This window comes from Cnephaeus nilssonii (genome assembly GCF_951640355.1).
Source record: "Cnephaeus nilssonii genome assembly, chromosome: 8".
Lineage (NCBI taxonomy): Eukaryota > Metazoa > Chordata > Mammalia > Chiroptera > Vespertilionidae > Cnephaeus > Cnephaeus nilssonii.
The window spans coordinates 76,696,598-76,705,400 of NC_137079.1; positions in this window are offsets into that span (position 1 = coordinate 76,696,598).

Here is an 8,803-nt window from a genome sequence, read left to right on the forward strand (position 1 = left end):
CATTTCCTCTCACCAATAAGTTAATTTCAATCACTTCACTATTTCTCATGTAAGCATATTAACTTTGCTTCTGTGCTACTTCCCCATAAATAAGTCTTTTTTTTTAAGAGAAATTACTCAGTTTTTCAAAACTCTAGAGTTCAATAAGAAACAATTGGTTACTTATAAATGCTTTCTCTTTTTTCCAGTGATACATTCATTGTACATACTTTATCCTTCAAATGGAATAGCAGCATCCTTGCTGTAGGTCCATGACTAACATTCTCTTTTTTTTTTCCTTTCTATTGCATTGTTGGGAAGCCAGTCAATGCTTAAGATAGGAAATGCTCACTATACCTATTATATAGGTAAATGAAATAAGAATCCATTGACTTGGTATGCCATAACGTGACATTTCAAAATTAAAAAAATTATTGGTACATCCCACTTTTATTTATATGACTTAAATCTTTAAATAAGGCATACTAAATTTCTGTTTCAATATTGTTGAACTAGAGACTTGGTGCACGAAATTTGTGCACGGGGGGTGGGTGTCCCTCAGCCCAGCCTGCACCCTCTCCAATCTGGGATCCCTAGAGGGATGTCCTACTGCCCATTTAGGCTCAATTCCTCTCAAAATCCAGGACAACTGGCTTCCAACTGCTCACCTGCCTGACTGCCTGATTGCCCCTAACCACTTCTGCCTGCCAGCCTGATCACCCCCTAACCATTCCCCTGTCAGCCTGATCGACGCCTAACTGCTCCCCTGCCAGCCCGATTGCCCCTAACTGCCCTCCCCTGCCAGCCTGGTCACTCCCAACTGCCCTCCCCTGCCAGCCTGGTCACCCCCAACTGCCCTCCTCTGCAGGCCTGGTACCCCCCAATTGCACTCCCCTGCTGGCCCCATCACCCCTAACTGCCCTCCCCTGCAGGCCTGGTCCCCCCCAACTGCCTTCCCCTGCAGGCCTTGTCCCTCCCAACTGCCCTCCCCTGCAGGCCTGGCTGGCCCCCCAACTGCCCTTCCCTGCAGGCCTTGTCCCTCCCAAATGCTCTCTCCTGCAGGCCTGGTCACACCTAACTGTCCTCCCCTGCAGGCCCGGTCACCCCTAACTGCCCTCCCCTGCTGGCCTGATCACTCACAACTGACCTCCCTGCAGGACATCTTGTGGTGGCCATCTTGTGTCCACATAGGGACAGCCATTTTGACCACATGGGGATGGCCATCTTGTGTGTTGGAGTAATGGTCAATTTGCATATTACCTCTCTATTATATAGTATATGTAAAGTCCAATACCTGAAAGGTTTCCTTAGTGAATCAATTAGATTAGTACCATATTAGTAAAATACTGTTTTTCTTATAAACGTATAGATTGACTAATTGAAACTCATAGTTGTCTACATTTCTATACAATTGAATACACTTATTATTCATTCCAATGAGTTTTAAATATCTATGAACTAAACAAAACTCATTGGTTTATATGGACTTAGTGAGCATTTTCAACAAAAGCAACAATGAATGTATTCAACAAAGCATTCATAAATATAATCACAGTATATAATAAAATACATGGGTTCACTGACAGTCTTAATTGTGCCTAAAAGTTTCTTACAGTCTTGTTGTGGGGCAGTGGTGGGCTGTTCAGGATAGGGTGTACTATTAATGATGTGAAAATGTTATTGGAAGACCTTGGTTTCATTTGGTTCAGTAGGCAAGTTAGTTGCCTTTCCAGAGACTAAATTTTATCATCTCAAAAATTCTAATAAAATATCTGATGATCCTTCCTCCCAAATTTGTGGGGACCAGAGGACATATGAGATAGATTTTGTTAACTCTACAAAAACAATTGTCATCACTATTTTTATACTATTAGTCAAAATACTATAAATTATGACAAAAATGGACATAGTGAGAAGTATAAATTTGTCTTTAAATATAATAATTGTATTTATTTATTTACTAGAGGCCTGGTGCACGAAATTTGTGCCCAGGGGGTGAGGTGGAGGGGTTGGGGGGGGTGGTCCCTCAGCCCAGACTGCAATGCCTGTGTCCCGCACCCCAGCCTCTGTCCAGAGGCCCCTCCCTCTGCTTGGCTGGGGCGCGGAATGCTGGGCTCGCATCACCCCCAGAGGCCCCTCCCTCTCTCCGCGCGGCCGAGGCGCGGGACGCTGAGCTCGCATCACTGGGGCAATTTTTCCAGCATCCTGCCCTGGCCACTATGGGGGCTTCCATCTTTGTGATGGAGTGATGGTTAATTTGCATATTACCTTTTTATTAGATAGGATAATTACTACCTCTTGACCACCCTACATGCCATTTAATTTCTTATCAAATGTTCCAAATGTTTAGAAATGTACAATTTTGAAATTTTGTTTCATTAATCTATTATTCTACATAGTTGAACTTAACCTGGCTTTGATTTATATGTTTACGTGTAAATAGCTAACAAGGTCAAGTTTTGGTTTTGTTTACTTTTCCATTTGTTTGCTCCTGAATGTGTGGCAGCATAAACACAACTGTAAAGAGCACAGATAAGCTCTCAAAATGTTACATGGCATTTTACCAAAACATCTGTCAAGTAAAAGGTTAGAATTTTCACTTCTAGAAGAAAAACATACCAATTAGTAGCAATATTCTGCTGCCTCTGGCATGATTTTGGAGGGAAACTGACATGCTTGTTGAATATATAGAGGGCATTTTTACGTGAAGGTTTTTCTGCTGAGTACCTACAAGTTGATTCAAAAAATAACCTCTGCACATTATTTAGATAGTTATCTGATACATATACATTTGGCTGCAACATGTAATTTGACTACATGCTAAACATATTACCAAAAAATGTCAGTTAAATTAGTTACTAATAATCGTACATATTCCAAACTACTAGTGGTTTGTAAAGAGAATTTTCTATTAGAAATCTTACATTGAATAAACTACTTGAGGCTATAATAATATTTTTAGAGTCACTAAAATTCTTAAGTGGGAAATCTAATATGGGAAAACTACTAAATAATTAAATTTCTAATTTTTTAATATGAGAGGTTTTAATTATTTAGATTATTATTAAATATAACTTGAATAAAATTCTAAATTTGTGTTTGTTATGAAATAATATTTAGTACAAGATAATATTAATATACAATTTTCAAAATGTGGTCCAGTCATAGATGCAGCAATACTCGATCACATTGGTAGGTATACCATTATAGGTAAGGTATGAATGTATGCGATTAGAGTTCTAATCACACTTAATATAATTTATTTTTTCCTGGAATTAATAAATTAAGCGCATCTTTCCATACTAGAACATTATGCTTTTGAACAAATATGTAAGATTTTATGGTGTAGACAAATACTCACATATATAACAAATTCACTTTTAATAGGTATATTGATCTGATCTGATGTTTTATTTTTAAAGTGTTGAAGCTGACACAGTTATTAACATACTTTTATATATGTGTGGACATTTTTTCACATAAAATTAATTTATGAGAAATTAACTAGCTATATCAAAAGAAATGAATATTTTAATAACAATTAGCTATATTCTACTAAAGGTTAAGGAAACTATATTCTTTATAAATGTCCATGTCATAAAAGACAAAGAAAGACTTTGGAAATGCTTTAGATTAAAAGACAATTATATAACAATTAAGTGTAATACTTGATCCTGGACAGAATTCTGTACTGAATTTTAAAAATGCTATAAAAGTACATAATTGGATAAAGTGAAAACATTAAAATACACATAGTTATTAGAGAAAAAAGTATCACTGTTACTTTTTATGTCAATAACTGTGCTGGAATTATGTACGGCAATGTTCTTTATGAGAAATATACAGTAAACTATTTAGAAGTAAATAGCCATCCTATATAATAAAAGGCTAATATGCAAATTGACCAAACGGTGGAACAACTGAACAATCAGTCACTATGACATGCACTGATCACCAGGGGGCACACGCGGAACACGGCAGGCATGGGCAGCAGGTAGCCAAGTGCGGAACATGGTGGGCATCGGCCACAGTGGGATGGTGGAGCAGGTGAGCAGGAGCACCAGACCACAGCGGGGTGCCGGTCACTGTCATCGGGGCGAGCCTCTGGTGGTTACTGAAAATTCCTTGCTCCCACCTGACACTTGCACCTGCTTCTGGAGCCGGAGCTGCTGCTCGCACCTGCTGATGATGCTGGCCCCACTCACACCCACTGCTTGCACCGGCCCCAATTGCTCCGTGCCATCAGTGGGTGTGAGCAGGGCCGGTGCCGTCAGCATATGGGAGCAGTGGCAGCAGGAGCAGGGCTGCCGGCAGACAGGGGCCCAGGGTCCATGGCAGGAGGGGCCAGCAAGGGCTTGGAGGATGGGCCGAGACCCACCCCTGTGCCCACCACAGCCTTGTGGCCCATAATTCCTTTCAGGTGCACGAATTTGTGCACTGGGCCCCTAGTCCTATATAATAAAAAGCTAATATGCAAATCGACCAAACAGCAGAATAACCAGTTGCCATGATGCGCGCTGACCACCAGGGGGCAGGTGCTCAATGCAGGAGCTGCCCCCTGGTGGTCAGTGCACTTCCACAGGGGGAACGTCGCTCAGCCAGAAGCCAGACTCATGGCTGGCGAACGCAGTGGTGGTGGCGGGAGCCTCTCCCGCCTCCACGGCAGCACTAAGGATGTCAGACTGCCGGCTTAGGCACAGCCAGCAGTCGGACATCCCCCGAGAGCTCCTGGACTGCAAGAGGACACAGGCCAGCCTGAGGGACCCCCCTCCCCCAGTGAACGAATTTCTTGAACCGGGCCTCTAATGGTCTATAAAATTTACTTTCAAATTATTCAGAAAAAAAACCTGTTTGAGCATATGAATGGTTTCATATGTATATCTATACATATATGCTTTCACGGAGCATGTGAATGTACACAAGTGCCATAAAGAGAAATGAGAGAGAGAGAAAGAGAAAGCAAATATGACAAAGTGTTTACAAAAGTTAAATCTTGTAAAGAATTTATAGGTGTTCTTTGTACCATTTTTATTGTCGCAAGTGCTCTGTATGTTTGAAGTTATTTCTAAGAAAAAAGTAAGAGTTAATAGACATTTACAAATTGCTCTCACAAACTCAGACTAACTATTCCCGTTCCTCTTCCCCCATCCTTCTCTTTTCTTTAAACATAATCTATCACTTTCCTCCCTTTATCTTCCATTTTCCTTCTTTCCTTCCTTGCTTCCATTGTCAAAAATTCATTAGGAAACTCGAATGAGGTCGGCAGTGTTGGGCTAAGCAGACTCCAGTCAGTGCTGCCTTGTGAGGGTACAGCAGTCCGGCAGTGATGGGAGGGTTGGCTACACTCAAGAAGATTGAGATGACAAGAGTACTGTTTCACACTACACCAAGGGAAGGGAAGGGACCACAGGCCAAGGAATGAGAGTGGCCTCTAGCTCAAAAGGGAAAGGAAACAGATTCTCTCTTAGAGTCTCCAGGAAGAACTACAGTCTGGTTGGCACCTTGATTTCAATGCAGTGAGACCCATTGGGTTCTGGCCTCCAGAACTGTAAAACACTAAATTTGTGTTGCTTTCAGCCACTTAGTTTATGGTAATTTGTTACAGCCCCAATGAGAAATGATATAAGGGCATTCTAAAAAATGTTTGATTTACTAGTATACTCAAACATGTTAAATTGTAGGAAGTCAAGGAAAAACGGAAGCACTCTTCCAAATTAAATGACTGCAACAAAGAACTGGGTGCAATGGTGATTCTGAGTTGAAACTTTTATGACAAAGGACTTGACTGAGAAACCTAGGTTTGCTGAATAAAGGACACATGGTAATTTTTCACTGTTCTTGAAATTACTTTTTATATCTGAAACTGTCAAAATACAATTTATAGAAATAAAGCAGGGCCAGATTAGAACCTCACCACAATGTATTCACTGTCTATTTCTGCATATTGTTCCATTAGGGATATTATAAAATATTTTTCTTCATTGCCAAAGTAACAAATGAAAGCTTATAATTTGATTATTAGCAATTTACATTTTTATTTACAAAGGGAAGCATTTCTAAAAATCAATTATATGCTTGATTTTTAGAAAGTTTGTTTTTTGTTTATTAAAATGTTGGTCTATGTAAGACTGAACATCTTAATAAAGTAGAAAAACACAGTCTAAATAATATGTTTGCTTATATACCAGTAAAGTTATTAAATTAAATAATAATATATTAAGTTTAAAAATATAATATAAATGTAACAAAACTTTAAAGGGTTCAAAAACAGGTGGTTTAATTTAACTTAAATATATTTAAATGCACTTATTAACTTTTTATAGCCAAAATAAAGCATTTCTTCTCCAAAAGAAAATGTGGGGTTCAGTTGCAATTTTTTGGATCTAGTTGTCTAAGTTTTTTAGATACTTAAATAGAACTTGTACGCCATCTTGCAATTTATAAAACACTGTACTTATTTTATTTTAATTATGCAATAAATACCCTTCTGAAACATGTATGTCAGAAATTATTCTCCTGTTTCAAATAAAAAACTAAGCATCACAGAGATCAAATAACTTTCCCAGGGTCACAGAGCTATTAGATATTATCTATAGATGGCAGAGATAGGCCTGACTATGATTCAGTTAGTGTAACCAAAGCATTCATGGTCTTTTGAATCTATTTTATTTTTCTTTAATATGTATTAATAATGAAAAACTGGGAATACTTGACAAGGCAGCTGAACTTTGCATTTCAGAGTGAAGTTACAAAGCTAGATTTCCTCAGTCCAAATCCTCCTTCCACATTTACTTGCTGTGTCACTGTAGGCTATTTTCTTATTCTGTCCGTGTGCTCTGTATGTAGTTACTGGCCTTAAAGATGCAAAAGCCATGATCCAAATCTTCACAAGTAATGAATGCCCAATAAATATTTCACAAGTGTATTATTATGATTTAAAATAAAAGTAAATGGCATTGATCTCATGAAATATCTTAAATCAACATCATTGGAGAAAATAGCTTATGATGATATTTCAATGTTAAATCAGCTATTGAATGTAAATCACCTACCTCAGGATGTGAAATAACAAGTTCAGGTTTCATCGTCATCATCATCATCATCATCATCATCATCTTATCTTCATCATTATCTATTTTCATCTTATAAAGAAAAGTTATATGACCTGGCCTAAAACAACATGTAAAATTAATACAAAGGAAAGCTCTACATGCAAATTTAGATCTCTTCTATGTTTTTCATAGTCTAAGTCAGTGATGGCGAACCTATGACACGCGTGTCAGCACTGACATGTGTAGCCATTTCTGATGACACACGGCCACTGAGGCAGCCGCATGCCGAGGATGAAACATTTGCGAAATAATGTTTTTTTCCTCAAAGTGACACACTACCCGAGTTATGCTCAGTTTTCTGGCGAAGTTTGACACACCAAGCTCAAAAGGTTTCCCATCACTGGTCTAAGTCCATCATTTGAATGATGCTTTTACAGTTAAGCCCAGAATTGCATTTGAGTCTTGTATTACCTGGGTTTGTATTACCAGCTCATGTAAATGCTGGATGTTTGGGAACTTGGGCAAGATACTTAAACATTTCTATACATCTATTTCCTCAAGTATAAATTGGACATGATAGAAAAGGTCTAATTTTGGCGGGTGTTATGAAGATTAAAGTGTCTTTGACAAGTCATTACAACATATGCGTCAGTTCAGTGCTTGTCATATTTTTAAAATCCTGTTGTTTAAGATGCATTAATAATGAAGAGGGACTCATTGGAATTCAAAGTCAGCAGTAGAGAAGTTAACAAACTATTGTTCGTATCGTGTCACACCTCTTCACAAAATGTTCTTTTTGTGAAACTTCATCTGACCAAGGTGGCCCTAACATCCCCCTGAGCTTGACTAATGTTCAGAAAGGCTTCTTGCTGACTCTAGGCCCCTAACCTCTGTTTTCTTAGAGAATTTGCTTTAGGAAACTTGAATTGTAAATTCTTTTTTCTGCAAACTTAGAGATGTAATCTTCTCCACCGAGGAATATCTTCCTCAAGGACCTGGGGTCATCTCTTCTAAATGTAATCATCTAGAAAGATGGGGCCCATCTCCCAGTTTCTGAGGGAGTTCAGAGCCTATCTTGCATAAGTGACAATTAGCAAATACAGATAACCACATTGAACAAATCTCCTCACTAATGCCCTCTAGTAATTTTGTATTAGCACACCCGAGGGTTTAAAAAGTCTCCTGCCTTTTGTTTCAGTGGAATTCAGGTTAATCTTTCTCCCCTATTGCAATAGTCCTTACTAAAGTCCTCATTGATATTCAACTGACCTAGTGAAATTTTTCCTTTATACATCTTATCACAGAAATTGTCACCAGAGATAGAGAATTTATCATATTATTGTGTATAAAAGAATTAAAATCTGTTAAGTTTTCAAAGAGAGTCATCAAAATTTAATAAAAATTCATGTTTATACTTTCATTTAGGTAAAAAATTATCAATTTTGACTCTGTATGTTAAATACTTGACAGGATTAATTTTGGAATCACTTTATGATATATTTTTAACTTGCTTTATTGTTCCAATTATCCATATAAAATTAATTCCATATTTTACTCAAGTGTCAGATTCACAAATTTTAGCAAAGTGCTTCACTCATATGACATACATATAAATGACTTGATGTTATAGTTTGAGATGTATTATGATAATTAATCAAGGACTTAATTCTACTTTAAGATGAAGTCACCCAGAAAACACTTTCATTCCTTTAGTCATTAGCTTGATCTTAGGATTAAAAATAATTTATGAGATACCAAATTGTCATAAACAC